The sequence below is a fragment of the Pinus tabuliformis genome, chromosome Q (genome assembly GCF_031772625.1).
Source record: "Pinus tabuliformis cultivar Carrire ecotype Pingquan chromosome Q, CPIR1, whole genome shotgun sequence".
NCBI classification, from domain to species: Eukaryota; Viridiplantae; Streptophyta; class Pinopsida; order Pinales; family Pinaceae; genus Pinus; species Pinus tabuliformis.
In genome coordinates, this window is record NC_142296.1 from 124,691,499 (window position 1) to 124,714,426 (window position 22,928).

Consider the following 22,928-nt stretch of genomic DNA (forward strand, 5'->3'; position numbering starts at 1 on the left):
TTCTCTCCTTTGCTTGAGTACCCTTATGCTATGCTTGAGTAGGATGCATTGTAGGACTAGATTTAACCCCAAACAATGAGAGATGGTTGACTGTTTGTTTCTGTTGTCATAATTGTAGGGACAACCTTTCTTTCCGCACACGTGTGATTGTAACTAGCCCTATAATAGTCCTCCTAGGCTTGGTTATGTATCCTTCGTCTTCCCTACACTTGGAGACCTCTTCTTCATCCTTCGTTACCCTTTACTTGCCTATTTACTTCACATATTTAAGAGATATGAATGCATTGTCTTTGGAGGAGTGCAAAACCTCTATATCTAGAGGACTATCCCTCCTTTAGGCCGACTTGAGGGTCGAATTGCTATTTGTAGGCTGACTTGCTATCTTTTCTTTGGATGGATTCTTTGGTGTTGTCACATGCTTGGAGGAGACTTGAATTTCCCTGGAGGGTTATTCTTTGACTCTTATACAAATGTATACATGGTGTAACATGCCCTGAAGGTCTTCAACATTTTCTTTTGACCATTTGACTCACCTATATCACTTTAACATGTGCTAGACCTATTTCAATGAGCAAGAAAATCATTGACATATATTATAAAAATAATATTTCTTTTCTTTAATAAATACAAATATCAAAAGTAAATTTATGAAGACTGAACCTAGTTACATCTCCTTCAAAAAACCCTCTTCACTAGGGAGGTATTCATACAACATTACAAGGTGTTTGGCTATGTTTCAAGCTTCAAGAATTCACATAAGAGAAACCTTATTGATAATCCATTTGTAATAGCATCATAGTAACCAACATTGTCTCCACAGCAAGGCCTTGACTAGCAGCTTTATCTCTCAATAGATCAAAGCATAATGTTGGCGAACCAATGACTTATAGACACATTAGTCATTGTCACTTAAGGTACATACCCTCCTAGGTGTTCACTGAGTATTACCTTCTAGGAATATTCTTGTCTTGGGTTCCTAGCCCTCAAAGAATATTGGTCCTCTTGCCTACTCTTGTCTTGGCCCTACAAATCCTCAGCGAGTATTGGATGCCAAATGATTACCCAATCCTCCCATTATTTCTTCCCAAGTGAAGACAAGAATGTTGTGTCAATCACTTCCTCTCAACTCAAGAAGACATGCCCAAATATCCTATCACAATGTACTTGTCCAAGTTCCTTTGTAATTGGGAACTTGTTATAGCTCCCTCTTAGCTAGGGACTTGTCCATTCATCAACAACTTCTTCTTTCTGGGTCCTCCAGCTACTTGAGCTCCTTCCTTCCTTTGATGTCATGAAGTATTTGTTCGAACTTCTTCTTGGTAGGGCACCATCAGTTGACCACTTTCCTTCCTACTTTTCCATTTCATTACTTCCTTCGTGGAAAGTGGACTTCTTGTCATATATCAGGTTCTCTTGTCATATGGTTATTTCTTTTCATCTTGTCTATGCTTCCAAATACTCTTCACATGGATGCTTCTTTGTACTTTGTTCTTCCCATGCTTTGATCTAGTAGCCTTTCATGACTTCATCCTGATATTGCTTCAACATTAAATAGTGCTTTTGTTGGATGAACTCTTCATCATGACATATTTGTAGAGTAGAATCAGTTATTTGCGCCTTTCATAACTCCAAATCCTTCATAGGTGTCAAGGGTCCTTTGATATTTTTCTTCCTTTATAAGATTTGTCGTGCCTTCTTTCGGGAGATCTCTTCAAATTATTTCTTCAGATAATTATTCTTGGTGATCATGGTGTTATTGACATGCATATCTCTTTCTTCATTTGCTTCTTCTTGAATAGATTGATCAACCACCCTATGCTCTTTGTGGGAGCACTTCTTCATTGCTTGCTCCTAGTGCTAGTCAACATTTCTTCTACACTAGCTTCTTAGTTAGCAATATTATACTCCTTATGTGAGTATTTCCTTTTGTTGGCCTTCATTGCATTGTAGTACATGCCTTTGAGCATGTCATTGGTGAAAGAGATTCTTTCCTACTTGATCAGGTTATAGAAATATTCCCATGACTCTATAATATACATATGATAACATGACTAAAATTTGATGCATACATACCTTATCTTGATTCTCGTTTGATCATCCTATCTTCATTTGATTGTCCATGCTGTGGTCCTTCTCGCTTCATCTTAGCTTGCCTACATATCATCATTTTCTTGAATCCCATGAATGGGACTCCTAATGAGACATCTTCTTCTTATTATGAATCTTATTTTGAATATTCCATCATAGGATCTTGAAGACCCTTACCTTGCAAATGTGTCTTTCCTTTTGATGATGTAGGTCTTCTAAGATTGTTAATCATGATAATTTTTCTTTCATTGTGGATGAGGTCCTATACTAGGTTTTCTCCTTCTACATGAATATCTTGAGCTATATCTACCATGCTCCTATATTCTAGAAGATATTTCTAACCATGCATTTTGTTCTATTTATAAATGCTCCTTCTACATGAGTATTTTGAACTCTATGTACATAATTCTTCTAGATTCTAGAATATGTTTCTAGCCATCCAATTTTATTCTATTCCTACATGCTCCTATACTACTCAAAACTTTGAAAGAAGAATTTAAGTAAAGAATTTGACATAGTCATAGTAGAGATCTGAAGGATCTTCCTTATTTTGCTTCTTCTCTTATTCTTTCACCTCTTGAGTCATGTGAGCTTCTTCCCTTTTTATTTTGTTGCAGTTTTACTTTTTAAGTTTAGGACGATTCCTTTTGTAGTGTCCATATTCTTGGCATCCATAGCATTGGATTTTGGACATATCTTTGTTGTTTATTCTTCATGGACCAAATTTGCCAATTTTTCCCTTTCTCTTGGCCATGGTAGCAAATGCTTGCTCCTTTAATCCCACATCTTCATTTGTTTTATGTCTTGTTTCCTCTATCTTGCATACAGACCACATTTCACTTAGTGGGGTGGCTTCCTTCTTTCCATATATGATTGATGTGAGGTTTCCACAATCCTCAGGTAGATCATCGAGTGATACAATTGTCATTTCCCTGTTAGACATAACTTCCCCTAACTCTTAAAGTTAATTCCTCATCTCAGAGATATTCATGAAGTAGGGAGCTATTCCTTCCTTTGATATCTTCATCTTGTACAATTCATTTCATATAGATGGCATTTCTCCAACTGTGGCTACCAAGAATAGCTCTACTATTTTGTCATAGATTTCTTTAGATGTATACAACTTGGAGACATAAGGAATGAGAGAGTATTTTATGGATTCTATTAGGATCCTTTGGGCTCTTGTCTTATCCTTTTTCTACTTGGATAAGGCTTGCATTTATTCCTTAGTAGGGATAGCGATATTCCGTTTGATGTCTTCTAGAAGTTAATTCTCCTTGAGAAGTAAATCGGTCGTCTTCTTCCATGCAAAAAAGTTATTGGTACCTACTTGTGGAGTATTGAAGAAGGTATGTTTTCATTGACTATTTTGTCATCTTTTCTTGAGAACTCGTAAAATCTTTTCATCATGAACTAGGTAGATAATGGGAAATCATGACAAATCTATGAAGATTTATATGTAACCTGAAAACGCTAATAATTTCCATTTCTTATGCAGGAAAAGGGAAAACCTAAAGATTGCCACTCCAAAGAAAAAGAGAGGGCCAAGCTAACCACTGTCCCTTTGGCGGGGAACCATATCCAAACAAGACGATCTAAATTAAAACATCTCAGCCAAGGAAAGGAAAAGGAGATATCGACTCGGTGTAAGAAAACTACCGGATAACTAAGGATTAACAGCTTGGCGAATCCCTCAGGATCCTTTGATCTTGAGGGATCGCTGCTTAACTATTTTTTGCATCCTTGATATCTCTGCTTCAGCTGTTATAAGTAGGGGCATCACTGCTAGCCCAAGAGATGGTTAATTTTTCATGTAACTTTTCTCTGTATTCGAAACTTTGATCATCGACTCTCTTTGAGAAGTGATCCACTGTAACTCTGTCTTGATGCTTTAGTATAAATCTGGTTGCTATTCTATCTGTGATTCTGGAATAACTTCAAGCGGTGTATCCCTGGAGGCTAAGGGCCTAGCCCTGGTGGAACACTTGCTCCTGTATCATTATCCTTAGTTTGTGTGTGGTTTGTATTATCAGCTCTAATTGGTAATCTGGTGTGTTTCGTTATCTTATATCACAGCTATGTTATATTTTTATATATCGTTCTCTGCAATAGGAAAGTTGTATTGTGCATTCTGATCTTACAATGCATTGTTATTCCTTTACAATCATTAATATAACATCACTGTTCTTTAAAGAATGCTATTGCTGTTCAATTGCAAAGTAACCGAGTTGTAACTTTCCTAAGTCGGTATTATTGTATTCGCCTATGGTTTATACTGATTGCTGCTCAATTGACATTGCCGTTCCATTTTGAATTGCGATTGTTATCCTTTCTAATCAGGATAAATACTTGCAATATCAGACTCAGATTACTATTTTTCTTAACATCTCTGCATGTTGTGTGTATTATTTCTTCGGTACTGTATATTCACAACCAGCTCTAAGCATTGTTCTATGTTTCATTGGTAATTGGTTGCCGTTCCATTTCTATTTACTATCCAATTTAACCTTTGAGTAAAGATTGACATTTGATTTCTGTAGGATAAGATTATTGTACCTGTTTTTGTAGATTAAAGGTGTTGTTGTTCATCAAATTTAGTTGTCGTTCCGTTTCTTATTTACTGTTCCATTTCCTGTTATTTGCGTTACTATTGCTTTGGTGTGCAGAACGATCTGAAACTGTAGTGAGCATTGGCATTTGTTGTTTAGTCCCCAGATTGATGATCTATTCTTTGATTACTTTTAGTTACATTAGATTCCAAAGGGATGAGTTATTGTTACTGGACCCTTGACTGATAAATTGCTTAGCTTTCCAATTGTATGATTTAAGCTTCAAAGTATTTTTCTGTAAGTAGATTTCCTTTCAAGAATCTGTTTACTCTTGTATTTTCTTGAACACTATACTACTAGCATTACTTTGACAAATGACAGCCTCAAACTGAGTACACTCTTTGAGATAACAAATCGTTCCTGGATTGACAAAGTTAATGTGAGGTAACTAGAGGTGAAAAAGACCCTTTTTACGGTTCAACATTTTGACGCCATTGCCGGGGAAGAGTGTAGCCATTCGTTTCTTTTTCGGAGTAGTGTAAGAACTTGTTAGGAAAGAACTGGGTTTTAAAAACGGAAGGTAAGAACCTAAGTAAGGAGTATGTAATAGCCCTGCTCCCCTGCTTACTTTCCTGCAGATTTGTTACTGTTTTGTTTGGGTAGAACCTAGTAGTTGATTTGTGTGCATGACTAAGCAGAAAAAGCCAGAAAAGAATCCCAAACCTCTACCCAAGCCCGATAAAGCTAAGGGGCCAGCGACCCTTGGCCGATCGACCTTTATAGACGAAATACTTAAGAAAGCAGAATCTCAGCCTTCAGTAGGACCTAGAAAAGTTACTTCTAGATAGCCTACTAGTTCCCTTCAGGCCACAGGATCTCCATCTGTAGCCTTTGCTGAGGTGCATAGTCAAACCGAAGAGCAATATTTTCAAGAAATTGAAAATTCTAGCCCAAAATCATTGTAAGAACGGAACCTTAGCAATATTTGTGAAGGAAGGGGAGAAACAGGAGAAGCGAAAGAACCAAAATCTCATCTTAGGTTAATTTAGCCATTAAGCAACCCAGATAAGGGAAGTTCTGCAAAAATCATTCATAACGAAATTCGAGAACCTGAATCCCCTTAGACATTAGGCACTCTCATCATCCCAGACAAAGGAAGTACTGTCAAGGCCATCCCCATTAGAACCATTCCCCCTCGACAACCTAGAAATACCCTCCTAGATATCCCAGAAGGCTATTGGCACATATTTGACCAAATGGCCCAGAATCAGCCTAACACCCAAACCTCTACATTGCAATACCCCATCGTGGATACTGCATCCAATGCACCTATGAAAGAAATTCCCCTCCAGCATATCCCTACATTCCATGGCCTTACATTAGAAGATCCGGATGCATTCTTGTTTGAATTCGACGTGCTGTGTAGAGGATATGACTATACCACCGATCCCCAAAAACTAAAATTATTTCCTTCTACATTAAAAGGGGTTGCTTTAAGATGGTTTATGGGATTAGGTGGTGGTGTTATAAATAATTGGGATCAAATGAAAGAGTCTTTTCTAAAAAAATATCAGGATTATTGCAGGTCTCGAGAGTTAAAAGATGAAATATTTCAGATGATATCTAAACCAAATGAAACATTAGAAGAGTATGTTGAACGATTCCAGTATAATCTTCAAAGATCTCCTTATGCATCATTACCCTTACCTAATAATGTATTAAGAACAACATTAATTAGGGGAATGAAGGAACAATGGATTGAGACATTAAACATTATGGGGAAAGGAGATATTTATCAAGAAAATTTTGCTGACATTATTGATTTATGTATCAGGAGTTCAAGAGGCAGCACAAGACTAAAAACAGCAGAGCATGATCGATTTGTAAGAGATAATAGGATTTCGGCAAAAGGAGTAACTCATGCAAAAATTGGAAATTTATTAGAAAATTTTAAAACTGACATATTGGGGATGCTGACAACACAACTTGATATTATGCAGGCTAAACAAAAGCAAGTAGAAGCATAATAGAACTTGGCAATCTTTTGTCCCAGATGCAAAAAGAAACACAACCATAAGAAATGTCCATTAGATGTAGTTCAAGTTTGCGCCATTTGTACAACAGACCACTCTACAGAGAGCTGCCCTTCACTTCCTGGATTGAAAGCAGTATACAAGGAAGCAGAAGAAGAGCCAAAACCAGTGTATCTACTTAATTAGCGCCGCCAGTGGCAGCCGTGACAAACAGACATGTTTTTAAACCCAGATTTTTCTTTCTAGCCTCAGCAATACCATGCTCAACAATATAACTCAATGTGGAAAAATCAACCTCCCTTCCTGAATTGGTCACAACAATCATTCCCTTCATCATCTCCATGGCCGAGTCAAGCAAGCCAATCCAATTGGCCAAATTTTCCCTATACCCCACCATATTGGCAAAACAATGTTTTTCCACCACAATGGACTCCTCCTACTTCACAGAGTCAAACCTGGCATACAAACTGGCAAAGACCAATGAATCAACTAGTAGGAACCATCCCAATCCCTCAACCTACACTGCCAGCCTTACAACAAAACCCCTAGTCTAACTTGAGGCCACAACTCCTAGCCCAACCCAATCCCAATCCAAATAACAGACTAGTCCATTCCATTCAAATAATTGAAATAGCAGAGATAGGAACTGATCTAAGGGAGTGTAATGACCTTCAATTAAGATCTGGGTGTATCATTGAAATAGAGCGAGATAAAACAGCTCAAGTTGAAAATCAGTTGCCTGTAGAACAACCATCACACAAAGAGGATGTGACCAGACAACAAATTCATGATCCAGCAACCACATCCTCTCCTCCATTCCCAGAACATTTAATCATACCTCGACCTATACAATATCCTGATTTTGACATTCTAGGAGAATTACAAAACCTGTACATAAAAATCCTGCTCCTCCAAGCCATTCAAGACATCTCGATATATGCAAAGACTATCCAAGAACTACGTCTAAAGAAACCAAGGAGTAAAATAACAAATAACCCAAAAGTCCAAGTAGTTGGCACATTATCTGACTTATTATCAGGAAACGAAGCACCGATTAAATACGAAGACCCAGGAAATCCAATAGTAATAATACAAATCTATGGTCAAACCTTCTGAAATGCCTTAGTTGATCTAGGAGCTGCAATTAACATCTTAACAACCGCTACTTGCCAAAAACTGGGAATTACATTAGTAGAACCGACCTCCACTTTATTAGAACTGGCTGATCGATCTGCAGTTAGGCCAGAGGGCACACTATAGGATGTCATGGTATCTGTTGATTCCTAGGAGTATCCGGCCGATTTTCTGATAATAAACCCCAAAAACCGACTTGATGGACATCCATTGATCTTAGGCAGACCTTGGCTCGCAACTGCCGATGCTTATATTGGTCATCGACAAGGTAATATGACCATTTCTAGGGGGACAAATATTAAGAATCTAGCCTTATACCCCCCAACACAGCCAAATGTCATGATAATAAAAACTAACAAGCACCCTGTATCATATCTTGATGAAAATATTAGATCTCCATTAACCATACAAGAGGCCCTCAATTTCAAAGACCAAATAGAAGACGATGCCATTAATAATTTCATTAGCCTAGCTGAACCCAGATCCCACGTACAATGTCACATGACAGAAGCAACATTTGATAATGAATCAGAAGAGGATCTTCTTAAAGATACACATGATCAACCAATACCTACTACCTCTATCTCGAATAGCAAAATTGTGGAAATTGAGCCATGAAAGACTTTAAACATTAATGCCAACCTGACTTTAGAACAAGAAAAGAAACTCATCAAGTTATTGAGGAAACATAAAGAGGCATTTTCATGGGACTACCCTGATATGAAAGGAATTGATTCCAGTTATGTACACACCACATTTACATAGAAAAGGATGCGAGACTTGTTCGCCAACCACAAAGGAGACTTAATCCTCATCTAAAAGACATTTTAAAAGCTGAACTCCAAAAGCTTTTAGATGTTAACTTCTTCTACCCTATCTTCGATAGTAAATGGGTCTCTCCACTTGTTGTGGTACCAAAGAAGAATGGAAAGTGGAGGATTTGTGTAGACTATAGAGAATTAAATAAAGCAACACAAAAAGACCACTTTCCCCTTCCATTTATTGACCAAGTATTAGACACTTTAGCAGGAAAGAAATTCTTTTCATTCTTAGATGGCTTCAGTGGATACAATTAGATTCAGATTGCCCCTGAAGATCAAGACAAAACTACTATTACTCATCCTTGGGGAACATTTGCCTATAGAGTTTTACCTTTTGGCTTATGCCATGATCCTGCCACATTTCAAAGAGTTATCCTCAACATTTTTTCAGACCTAATAAATGAGGGGCTTGAAGTCTAGGTGGATGACTTTACACCATACGGAGATGATTTTGATCCAGCATTGGACACACTGGAAAAAGTCCTGCAGCATTGCATTGCCACCAAGCTTTGCTTAAGCCATGAAAAATGCTATATGATGATGACTGAAGGACTTATTCTAGGCCATTATATCTCAACAGTTGGCATACAAGTAGACCTAGCCAAAATTCAAATAATTTTTCTAATTCCCACCCCTACCACTCAAACAGAGGTACACAGTTTTCTTGGATTTTCTAGTTATTATAGAAGGTTTATAGAACATTATTCACATATTGCTGCACCTCTATATGCACTGACAGGGAATGTTGATTTTCCTTGGACAGAAAAATGTGACCATGCCTTTCAGGATTTGAAGAAGTTGGTATCCACAGCTCTAGTCCTTCGAGGACCAAATTGGAACCTGCCATTCCAGATTTCGTCAGATGCCTCAGATACAGCTATTGGAGCAGTACTTGGGTAGGAAGAAGATAAAAAACCATATGCAATATATTATATTAGCAAGAATTTATTCCCTGCTAAATTGAATTATACTGTTACTGAAAAAGAATTTCTAGCTCTAATACATGCTATCAATAAGTTTAGGCATTACATTACTGGATATCCTATTATTTTATATACAGATCACTTTGCCATAAAATATTTAGCAAATAAACCAATCACAAATGGTAGAATAACTAGATGGCTGATTTTATTGCAGGAATTTGATATTACAATCCAGAACAGACCTAGAAAAGAAAATCTTGTAGCTGACTTTCTCTCGCGAATGCCAAAACTAGTGGATGCAGCAGCAGCTGAAGATCAATTCCCAGATGAGCATTTGTTTACTATCACTGTTAAAACACCCTGGTATGCTGATGTTGTGAATTAATTAGAAGTAGGTAAATTACCAAAACATTTAACCCCCAATGAACGAAAATAGATTGTCCAGAGAAGCGTTCGATTTTCTTGGATTGGGGGCTACCTGTTCCATACAGGATCAGATATGCACATCAGGAGATGTGTCCGGGAGGATGAAATTTCTTATATTTTGAAAGCTTGTCACGACGGACCATGTGGCAGACACTTTGCCGATAAGAGAACTAGACATAAGGTGCCACAAACAAGGTATTATTGGCCTACGATCTTCAAAGATGCAAAGAAGTTCGTTCAAGCTTGTGACAGCTGTCAAAGAGCAGGATGCCCTGGTCTGGCCGATGAAATGCCCCTAAAACCACAACTGGTTATTGAACCATTCAAGCGATGGGCACTTGATTTTGTTGGTCCAATCAACCCATCCTCGAATCAGAAAACATATATTCTGGTGGCAACAGAATATGTCACCAAATGGGTTGAAGCAGAGGCATTACTGAGAGCTATAGAGGATTCTGTCATACAATTCCTGTTTCATATATTTGTGTGATATGGGCTTCCAAGAGACATAATTACAGACGATGGACCACAGTTTGCTGGTAATAAGATTGCTGCAACACTTAAAAACTATCATATCCAGCATAAAATTACTACTCCATATCACCCACAAGCAAACGGTCAAGTAGAAAGCAACAACAAAATAATAGAAGCAATCCTGACAAAAACCATTGCATCACATAGACGCGATTGGGCTGCAAGACTACCAGAAGCCTTGTGGGCCTACATAACAACGTGGAGAAGCACTACTGGCTATTTTCCATACCAATTGGTGTTTGGGAGGCAACCCATTTTCCCCATAGAATTCAAAATTCAAACACTGCGAACAACACAAGAAGTCGGCCTAGATCTAAACGAGGCACAGATTAATAGATTACAGCAGATCAATGAGTTAGATGAAATTAGGCTCTCTGCCCTTCAACATACTACATTATTCCAACAGAATCGAGCTAAATGGCATGACACTCTCATTAAAAACAAAGTCTTCCGTGAAGGAGACTGGGCGCTCTTATACAATTCCAGGTTTTAGGATTTTCTCGGGAAACTTCAGACTCACTGGCTGGGGCCATATGAAATCCACAAGGTACATGATAATGGCACCTTAAATTTAGTCACTATTGATGGATCTAGACATACCTTTAAAGTAAATGGCCACCGAGTCCGATTATACTGCAAACCCCTTACTCGGGAATCCTTCTGTCAGCAACTACGCGAGGACTCCGATATGCAAATTCTACAAGAGGAAGAGCAATCTTCCTCACCTGTGATTCATTAATTGATTCACCTTTTTTATATTTTGTACATAATTTCTTTGTTCTGTATATATTTCTGTATTTGCTTTTTTTTTTCTTTGTTGTTCCTTTTCTGAAGGGACAACATTTGTGTGCACTTTTGCCATCTCTACTGTTCCGTTTTCCAAAGAGACAACATTTTTTTTTGTTGTTCCTTTTTCAAAAGAACAGACTTTTTGTTTTAGCCATCCCTTTTTCATTTCATTTTGCTGTTCCTTTTCCAAAGGAATGACATTTGAGTGTTCTGCTATTCCTTTTCTAAAGGAACAACACTTTTGATTTTTGTCGTTCCTTTTCCAAAGGAACAACACTTGTGACTTTTGTTGTTCCTTTTCCAAAGGAATGACATTTGGGTTTTCTGATGTTCCTTTTCTAGAGGAATGACACTTTTTGATTTTTGTTGTTCCTTTTCCAAAGGAACAACACTTTTTGATTTTTGTTGTTCCTTTTCCAAAGGAATGACACTTTTTTATTTTTGTTTTTCCTTTTCCAAAGGAACAACACTTTTTAGCACTTGCGTTTCTGCTGTTCCTTTTTCTAAAGAACAACACTTTTGGTTTTCTACTGTTCCTTTTCTAAAGGAATGGCATGTTCGGTTTTTGTTGTTCCTTTTTCAAAGGAACGACACTTTTGGTTTTTGCTGTTCCTTTTTCAAAGGAAAAACACTTGTATACCTTTGCCCTACCTTTTCCAAATGACAAAATTCTTGTATTCCTTCTACTTATGCCTAAAGATACTGGTTGTTCCTCTTGTTTCAGGTCTTTTAGAGCACAACTATACACTCATGCAATGGATACAAAGCTAGAGCATACTGAAATCAGAGAATTATATAAACTTGCTATTTTTACAAGAAATTTTTGTGAATTGATAACGAGGAACGAAGGAAGGACACAATTATTCATTACTTTTGCTGTCACTACCCTACTAATACTGACATGATTGGTCCTCTTTATAATGCTGGTTCTTTTTAAATTCCCATAATCTTCTTTGATAATTATTAAGGAATAAGAACAATGGGTTTATATTTTTCTATTGAGATGTTAAGACTTCTTCCACCATTCCTACTCTTAAGGAGGGTCAAACCACCCTTTGTGTATAAATGGGAAATCATGTTATAAAAAAAGAAAGAAAAAAAAGACGAATGTTTTGAATTGTCAAATGCAGGATAGGGGGTCTCATCAAGAGCCAGCCTACCATGATCGTGAGGAAGAAAGTGAAGTGGCATTCCCACTATGGCCACCACACCAAGGATATGGTCCAAGAGGCACATCAGAAAAAATAAAGAGTCCTTGGAACAAGAGGTCTCATCACGAGCCGGCTTGCCCACCTTTCACTCCTTCCTCGTGAATGGCATTATGATTTAACTAGTTACCAAGCCAGCATAATGACCTCCATTTTGACACTGCATAGAACTTCCTACGCATACACAAATGATCATGGTTCCATGGGTGAAACAAATAACTCTGCGAAGGTTATGGACACCTGTCGGCAGCAGAGCTCTGTTAATGGTATTGAAGTCACATTTCTTATATGCCAATAGTAATCATTAATACCCTTCTTGCTCTTATACCTTTGTAATTTGTCAAATAGGATTATGCATATCCCTTCTCCAAACCATTAAACGCATGAAAATCCATTATAACTAATCATGATGGAAAAAGTAGACAATGACCGCAGTACACTCATTGTGCACGTCAGCTATCCTATCCTCCCAGGCTCGCATGATGTAACCTCATTTTCTTATTTATTAAGCAATCCGATTATACACCTCGATTTCGGTAACCTGCTAATTTTGTAAACATGGCATCATTTCATACGTTGTTCCTTTATGACCCTGTACCAGAACAAACCGGCCTGCCGCTCCTTCATTTGACGACCGAGGATGGCCTATCACATTGCGGGGGGGGATGACTTCATAATTTGCTGACATACGTGTCAGGCTATCACTCGTCAAATTCTTACTCGGGAATAGCAAGGCTTAACGGTATCTCATTTTTCAATTTGCATGTTGTTCCTAAGATATTTCCGTCTACAACAACTAGGAAGATTTGAACGAGCCTTGCGATTTTACTATTTTCTTCTGTGTTTCTAACAGTTCGAATAGCTTGCTGTTCCATTGCCATTTCTGTGTTTTTACAATGAGCTAAAGCATGGGAGGAAGGTCAATTCAAAGAGAACCACAGGTATTGACAGTTTCCGACGCTGCACGGGAAATCCTGGCAAGGGCAAGATGGTTAGTCTATCTTAATCACATTCAGGAATCCAACGAGACCGTGGCAATAGAATTCTTGCAGAATTTACAAGAAAATCATTCCACAGTAAGGGGAAAACATATAGCAGTCACCAATGACGTAATTACAAAGGTCTCGGGACTTCCAGCCACTAGACCTGTATGGACCCTAAAGAAGGAGAGATTGCAAAAGATCATGGAGATCTTCCAGGATGAAGGCCAGAACCTAACAGTCAGAGAAAAGGGAGTCCTACCAACAGCATTAGGAGAGTCGTGGGCAGAATTAGCAAGGATCATCCAGAGCTACATCACCTGTGAAGGCAGGAAAGACGTGGTAAGACCACGACACCTTAAACTTGTAGCTGTATTAAAAGAGAAATGCTCTATGAACTGACCTACATTTTTAAATTCATTACTGCATGATGTTGCCCGAAGCATGAAAAAGTCACAACACGTGGAATCGGTAGTGAGTCACCATGGACTGATACGGATGATAGTTAGCCACAGTTTGGCTTAGCAACAGAGCAGCTGGGAAGAACTAATTGCTATAATAGATGGGGCACCAACTTCGCCAGCCCCAAAATGAAAACATATTGTCAATACACCAGAAAGACCATCAAAATAGAGAAAATCAGTTAGATTGGCATGGATTAGAGGGAGATTGGAAAATCCCCAAGGGAGTACCAGCTAGCCTGTGGAGATAGACAACTCAAGGGATGAGCGACCCCTGTAATTGGAAGGAGAAGAGAATGAGAAAGAAGTGGAAGGAAATGAGGAAGGAGAGACAGAGGAAGAGACGAAGCAACCTCAACAGGTGGAGACGGAGGCAGAACAACGTGACGAGAGTCCATTGCAAAATCCAATGCAAGAGGAGGAATTGGCCAAAATTCTAGCCAATATGGGTGAATATGGCCAGCCTCTCGGCCTGCCAAGCCTTCAGATCGAGGAAGAACCCAAAGAGCATTTTGCTCAGGATAAAAATGCACCCGAGGAATTACACGATGGGGAAGAAAACGAAGAGAATCGTTCTGCAAATATGAAAGGAAAAGAAAATGATGAAGATATGGGAGGGGAACAATCCCCTCCTAGCCAGACTACACCAGAAGAATTGCATGAAGAAGGAGGGGTGGACAAGGAAGTTACCCAGGAAGTAACAGAGCCAGCTAGGGTTTCTACTCCTAAGCAGCCTGAACCAAACATTGAGGGAGCACCCCAAGAGGAACTAGAGAATTGGCCAGGATAATAGTCCAGACCCAAATAAATAGGCAGCTGTTCCTTCTAAGGAAACAAAATAAATCAAACGATTACAAAAAGAATAGCAAAGGTCGTTAAATGTGATAGCTCGACTTCGACAAAAAATTAGGATTTTAAGAACGAGAAAAAGAGCAAAGAAAACTTCAGGGGAAAGACATGTAGCTACTCTAGTGAGACCCCCAAAGAAGAAGGTTCGAAAGACCCTTGTTCAATCTGCTGTTCAAACCACTGTCGAAGCACGGTTTGCTGTTCAAACCACCGCTGAAGAACAATCTACTGTTCAAAATTTTGTTGAAGTGCAGACTGCCATTCAAAAGCAAAAGGAATAGCATTCCACTGTTGCTCATGTTGAAGTGCAAATGGACGATATATCAGCCTGTGACAAGGAAGTTCAGACAGAGGCACAGTCCTTTGAAAGGATACAGACTATAAATACAAGGCGACACAATAGGAAGATTCAAGTAAATCTTCCACTAGCCACTACTATGTGTGACAACGATCCAAGGATAGTAACCCTACGAGAGGGTTTGATGCAAGCTCAGAAAGCAGTTGAAAAACTCACAGAACAAACAGTTTCTCAAGAAAAGTATGAAGAATTACAACAATAGCTAAGGAATGTCAATTTATCCGAGAGCCAAGCCTTTGAAGGATGGCGAAAAGAACAAGAAAATGTCGCAAAGGTAACTCATAGATTAGATGTAGTCAACATACAGATGGATACCTTATGCTCTTTGTACACTGACGTCCTAGCATGTAGAGCCCCTGCTAAGAATTATGCCTTGTTTTCAATGGAACGATATTTGTAATTGAAAATTAAAGCCATCAAAGCAGGAGCCCCCATCCAAATTAATACCATTGATGATTTTATAAATTGGTGTAAGAATTATGGAGTGAAGGTTCAAAGACTACTGTGTGAATTCTATCTGCATAACCTTGTGCTAGATCAAGACACAAAGCAGAACCCTAGCCCTTTCGTTGGGGATATCCAACTGCAGGCATTTATTTCATTTGGGGTTAATCAAATCAAATGGCTTAAAGCCTATAATTCCTTCCAAAGACAAGAAAACGGATTAGACTTATGGGTAAGCGCTGAGCCTAGAGATCCATTACAGTTATGGAACAAGCACAGGAGCCTTACGAGGACTCCAGGTGTGATTGACGTGTTAAAACCCATTCATATAGCAACCAATTGGTAAGGGATAGAATACTTATTTAGCATTAAGGACCTTGCCATCGTAGCTGTTAAATTTCGATATCACACCTCTAATCCGAACATCCAACTTAGGGAACCATTTAATTACGAGAACTTTAAGTTAGCCGCTAATCGTTTGAACCTCTATGGCGAAATTATCTTGAGGGCAGGGCCATCTTGGTTAGGATATAGGTTTCGAAGTCCGATTATTTGGCACCTTGCACTTGGATACCAAGCCCTGTATGAAATGCTTGAGGGTCAGACAGGCCATCTTTTTGAACACCTAGTTAGGCATCATGGCTGTAGGCCACCACATGAGATCCCATATCCAGCCTACTCTATCACTACCTTACATGTCAACTACAATGTTTTCATGAGGGCATGAAAAAGGGTAAGCAGGGGGGTGTGTGGAGTATTGAAGAAGGTATGTTTTCATTGACTATTTTGTCATCTTTTCTTTAGAACTCATAACATCTTTGCATCATGAACTAGGTAGATAATGGGAAATCATGACAAATCTATGAAGATTTATATGTAACCTGAAAATGCTAATAATTGCCATTTCTTATGCAGGAAAAGGGAAAAACTAAAGATTACCACTCCAAAGAAAAAGACAGGGCCAAGCAAACCGCTGTCGCTTTGGCAGGGAACCATATGCAAACAAGACGATCTAAATTAAAACATCTCAGCCAAGGAAAGAAAAAGGAGATATTGACTTAGCACAAGAAAATGACCGGATAACTGAGGATTAACAGCTTGGCGAATCCCTCAGGATCCTCTGATCCTGAGGGATTGCTGCTTAACTATTTTTGCATCCTTGATATCTCTGCTTCATCTGTTATAAGTAGGGGCAACACTGCTAGCCCGAGAGATGGTTAATTTTTCATGTAACTTTGCTCTGTATTTGAAACTTTGATCATCGACTCTCAATGAGAAGTGATCCACTGTAACTCTGTCTTGATGCTTTAATATAAATCTGGTTATTGTTCTATCTGTGATTCTGGAATAACTTCAAGCGATGTATCCCTGGAAGCTAAGGGCCCGGCCCTGGTGGAACACTTGCTCCTGTATCATTATCCTTAGTTCATGTGTGGTTTGTATTATCAGCTCTAATTGGTAATCTGGTGTGTTTCGTTATCTTATATCACAGCTCTGTTATATTTTTATATATCATTCTCTGCAATAGGAAAGTCGTATTGTGCATTCTGATCTTACAATGCATTGTTGTTCCTTTACAATAATTAATATAACATCACTGTTCTTTAAAGAATGCTATTGATGTTCGATTGCAAAGTAACCGAGCTGTAACCTTCCTAAGTCGGTATTATTGTATTCGTCCATGGTTTATACTTCATACGATTGCTGCTCAATTGACATTGCCATTCCATTTTGAATTGTGATTGTTATCCTTTCTAATCGGGATCAATACTTGCGGTATCAGACTCAGATTACTGTTTTTCTTAACATCTCTGTGTGCTATATGTATTATTTCTTTGGTACTGTATATTCACAATTGGCTCTAAGAGTTGTTCTATGTTTCATTGGTAATTGGTTGTCATTTCATTTCTATTTACTGCCCAACTTACCCTTTGAGTAAAGATTGACATTTGATTTCTGTAGGATAAGATTACTGTACTTGTTTCTATAGATTAAAGGTGTTGATGTTCATCAGACTTAGTTGCTGTTACATTTTCTAGTTGTTGTCTGTTTCTTAATTGTTGTTCTATTTCCTATTATTTGCGTTACTGTTGCTTTGGTGTGCAGAACAATCTGAAACTGTAGTCGGCATTGGCATTTGTTGTCTAGTCCACAGATTGATGATCTGTTGTTTGATTACTTTTAGTTACATCAGTTTCCAAAGGGATGAGTTATTGTTACTGGACCCTTGACTGATAAATTGCTTAGTTTTCCAAGTGTATGATTTAAGCTTCAAAGTATTTTGCTGTAAGTAGATTTCCTTTCAAGCATCCCTTTACTCTTGTATTTTCTTGAGCACTATACTACTAGCATTACTCTAACAAATGAAAACCTCAAACTGAGTACACTCTTTGAGATAACTAATCGTTCTTGGATTGACAAAGTTAATGTGAGGTAATTAGAGGTGCAAAAGACCCTTTTTACGATTCAACACTACCAATTTGTTGCTTTCCTTGCAAAAAGACATTGATGTATATTCATAAGGGTACATATACTTACTTGATAGATTTTTGAGATGTAGTGGACTTTCTTTCTCCTTGAAGACTTTATGGCTTTCCTTCCTTAGATCTTGATGTTCTTCAAGTTGCTTTCTCCAAGTGAACATGACTTGATGATGAGATTTTCTTGATGACTTGTAGCTTGATGTAGGTCCTTCTTTGATTTTCTCCTCTAGTAGGTGCCTTTATACACGGCTCATCTTCTTGATTTGTAGTCTTCCTTGATGAGTGACATATGGTAGAACTTCTTGTCCTTAAAGTGATTATGACATCTTGGCTAGATGCTTCAACTTTTGTAGATGTCCTTCCTTGATTAATCTTCCTGAGACTCCCTTTCCTTGATGTGTCACCTTAGCTCTGATACCATGTTGAAGAGTCAAGGGCGATTCTATGTAGTATGATTCTTCTTGACTTGATAAAAAATTGTGGAATCTTTTTACTTTTGTTGTTAGCTTAATATTCTTCTTCTTATTATTATTACATGTGTGTGTAATTCATCAAATTGCTAGCAAAAACATAAGAACAAGAACACAAGATGTTAGCTGTTTGCCAGGGCCAAAGCCTCTGTTCTCTTGAGAGGAAATCTATTTAGTAAGTCTCTCTTATTGAAGCTTCTTATTGATCAATGCCAAACACTAGACCCTTGACTAGAATGTCCTCCAAGCACAAGTAAATTCATTTCTCCTTTTCTCACTTTTTTCCCTGACACTTCCTTCTTCCGGCACTTCATTCCCTGGCACTTCATCCTCTTCCTTCCAGCACTTTGTTCTTCTTTCAACTATTGGTAAACCTTGTTGCACTTCCTATAGATAATATGCTTCTCTTCTATACTTAGAGATATCCTTCACTTATGTAGACACCTTCCTTCAAATGAGATCCTTCTTGAGATGTAGTTGTAGATTGAAGTGACTGTACAATAGCCCTAGATTCTTGCTTGTGTGGAAGGTTTACTAGATGTTGTATATACTATAACCTTCTCTTCTTCGCTTGAGTACCCTTCTGATATGCTTGAGTAGGAGGCCTTGTAGGCCTATATTTAACCCCAAACAATGAGAGATGGTTGACTAATTTTTTTTTGTTATCGTAACTGGAGAGACAACCTTTCTTTCCTTGCACGTGTGTCTGTAACTAGCCATATAACAATCCTCTTAGGCTTGGTTATGTATCCTTCTTATTTGCGTCACTTGGACACCTCTTCTCCGTCCTTCGCTACCCTTTACTTGCCTCTTTACTTCGCATATTTCAGAGATATGAATGCGTTGTCTTTGGAGGAGTGGACAACCTCTATATATAGAGAATTGTTCCTCCTTTAGGTCGACTTGAGGGACGACTTGTTGTTTGTAGGCTGACTTGCTATCTTTTCTTCGAATGGATTCTTTGGTGTTGTTACATGCTTGGAGGAGATTTGACTTTGCTTGGAGAGTTATTCTTTGAATCGTATACAAACATATACATGGTGTAACATGCCCTTAAGGTCTTGAACATTTTATTTTGACCATTTGACTCAGCTATAACACTTTAACATGTGCTATACCTATTTCAATGAGAAAGAAATTCATGAACATATATTATAAAAATAATATTTCTTTTCTTGAATAAATACAAATATCAAAAGTACATTTATGAATACCAAACCTAGTTACATTTCCTTCAACAAATAGAAGGCCAAAAGATGAAGAGAATAATGATGGATTACAGTTCACATCACTCCCCATACATGCCTGAAGTGAAATCAATGGACTGGGAAGAGTTAGTTGAGCAACAAGGAGAGGAATATTCTCTTGACGTACCAGACACAAAGAGGAGTTTGAGGAAACTGATAAGAAGATGTAAAGCAGATAATAACTAGTTGATTGAGGCACCAGAAAGACTTGAAAAGTCTTAAGAAAAGCAAGATAAAGTCAATGCAGTGATTATTCAAAGCCTTTCAGGCTTACAAAAGTAGGGATAACTCGCGATTAGTCATGAAGATATGAAATAGGAGAAGACTAATGGGGAAGCTGGAAGTAGGTCTTAAAGAAGGCACAGGTTGGATAGAGATGATACAGTGAGGAGTGAAAGACTCTTAGATACATTTGACAAGAGGATTGGTAGCCATGGGTTTTATTCTATGTCTTCTTCCAGGAGACCTCATCATCATCATTGCCAACATCATAGGAGGACCAAGTATTCGTTAAAGAAATTTTGAGGTGAAAAATGGATCTTACAAAAAATGTACAATAAAAATCAACTTTATAAGGACCAATAGGACTCAATATGATGATGTCAACCATGGGACATGATTTACCATTTTTGGAGTAACATGGGAAAGAGATAAAAGATTAAAAAATTTTAAAAAATACTTTTTCAACTACCATTTTACTCAAATTTCAAGCAAGAGGACTCGTTGGATGCAAAATTCAATTTTGCATCCAAGGAGTATTCATGTTGCATACTTTCGATAGGCCCAACTACACGAAAAATGTGAAATACATGAAAAAACGTGATTGCAATCATGTTTTTCATGTATTTAACATTTTTTATGTAGTAGGGTCCATTGAAAGTATGCAACATGCACTGGTAAAAAATGATGAGATTAGTGATTAGGTGACTAAAAAATTTAGTCACCGCAATTATTTCAAGTGAATTACTATTAATCTTGAGCAATTTTAAGTGACCGAACTAAAAATGACTAACTTAAATGACTAATTTAGTCTAGGATTAAAATATATGACTAGATAATACGTGACAAAAATAATAATGATTAGCGTAAATGACTATTATAGTCTAAGAATAAAAATATGACCAAATAACAAGTACAACAAGGATATGAATTAGCATTTATGTTAGTAATTTTTTATTGTGTCACTTGAGAAATGGAAAATTACAATTTTGATACCGAAGTGTTACATTTTACTACAAGAGTATTTGAATCCATCTACAACATTAAAATTTAGAGACAAAGGCATCTCTAAATACATATACAATGTTAAAATTATGAATACCCTTTTGTCTCTAAAGTTTAACACTACAAATGGATTTAGAGACCCCCTTCTTTGAATCCATATGCAGTGTTAAATTTAGAGACAAAGGGGTCTCTAAGTCCATCTACAGTGTTAGAATTTACACACCCTCGTCTGCAATGTTAAAATTTAGGTAGATAGATTCAAAGACCCCCTTAAAGGGGTCCATGAATCCATCAATAATGCTAAAATTATAACACTTTTATACAATCAGTACTAAACCAACATAAAAGTTGCTATTAAAATGATTAACCACAACACATATTAACATTCTCAATAGGGGTGATTTTAGGGGCGAATGTTCGCCCTTTGGCGAAATTAAGGGGTTTTAAATTTTTAGTGGGCGAATATTTTGTATCATAGTACATTTTTACAAATCACCTCAAATAGCCCACCTTATTTTAAGGGAGAGGGTAAAAAAGGTAAATTTAGCCCTTGAAATTAGGAGTTACAACCTTCCATTCGCCCATTTTCAAGAATAGGTTTTATTTAAGTGAATCCTATGGGCCAATGGCCCAAATACCATATTTATAAAAGAGGTATGGTAAATTAATAAAAATATAAGTAAATGAGAGGTATGGTAAATAAATAAAGAATTTTTTATATTTACTCCATAAGTCACCTTATATACATGCAAGGGTGTAAACAAATAAAAATATAAGTAAAGTGGAGGTATGGTAAATAAATAAAACATCTTTTTATACTTACTCAAAAGGTATGGTAAATAAATAAAAATATAAATAAACTAGACGCATGGTAAATAAATAAAACCTCTTTTTATATTTAGTCCATAACCCTCGTTCTATTTATGAAGGCTCAAGAAAGAGGTTTTATTTAAGTGAATCCTATGGGCCAAATACCATATTTGTAAAAGAGGTATGGTAAATTAATAAAAATATAAATAAGCGAGAGGTATGGTAAACAAATAAAACATTTTTTTATATTTACTCCATAAGTCACCTTGTATTTATGAATGGTATGGTAAATTAATAAAAATATAAATAAACTAGAGGTATGGTAAACAAATAAAACATTTTTTTATATTTACTCCATAAGTCACCTTATATTTATACTATGGGACAAATACCATGTACTAGATTGTTATTAATACCATGCAAAAAAACATTATTAACCCTAATATTAGTATTAATAAAAATAAAAATGGCACATGGTATTGACCCATGGTATTCACTTGGAATGTAGCCTATTTAAATGGGGGAATTAAACCAGCATAGATCCATATTTACTCTAGATCTACTAACCCCCGAGAGGTATCAAATATCGTGATATGCAAACTAGCATAGAGTGAAAAAATATTTGATCCAATCAAGAGTAAAAATGGATGTTGTAATTTAATGTATGTTAAACATTTTAGCTTGGTTAAAATAAAAATAAAATAAAAATCAACTATTAATTCTATTAATTTTTATAAATTACTAATATAATTTTTAAGCTACAGGTTTATGATAACCCATGGTATTGACCCATGGTATTCATGTGAGCATAGACTATTTAAAGGGGAAATTCTATCTTAGATCCATCTTAATTCTGGGTCTACCAAGTGCTCAGAGGGATAAATAGATTTCATCCCCCTAAGAGTGGTAGATGTGGAGTTAAGATGGATATAGGTTGGTTTTTATGATAATGAAGATATTAAATAGACTTAGGAAATTATATTGTAAAAACATCTTAAGGTGAATGGTTAAAGCATAGACATTGGAAAAATATATTTGTATACTTCTGTTTTAAACTAAAACAAATCCAGGGCTAAAAGGAATGGATTGATTGCACT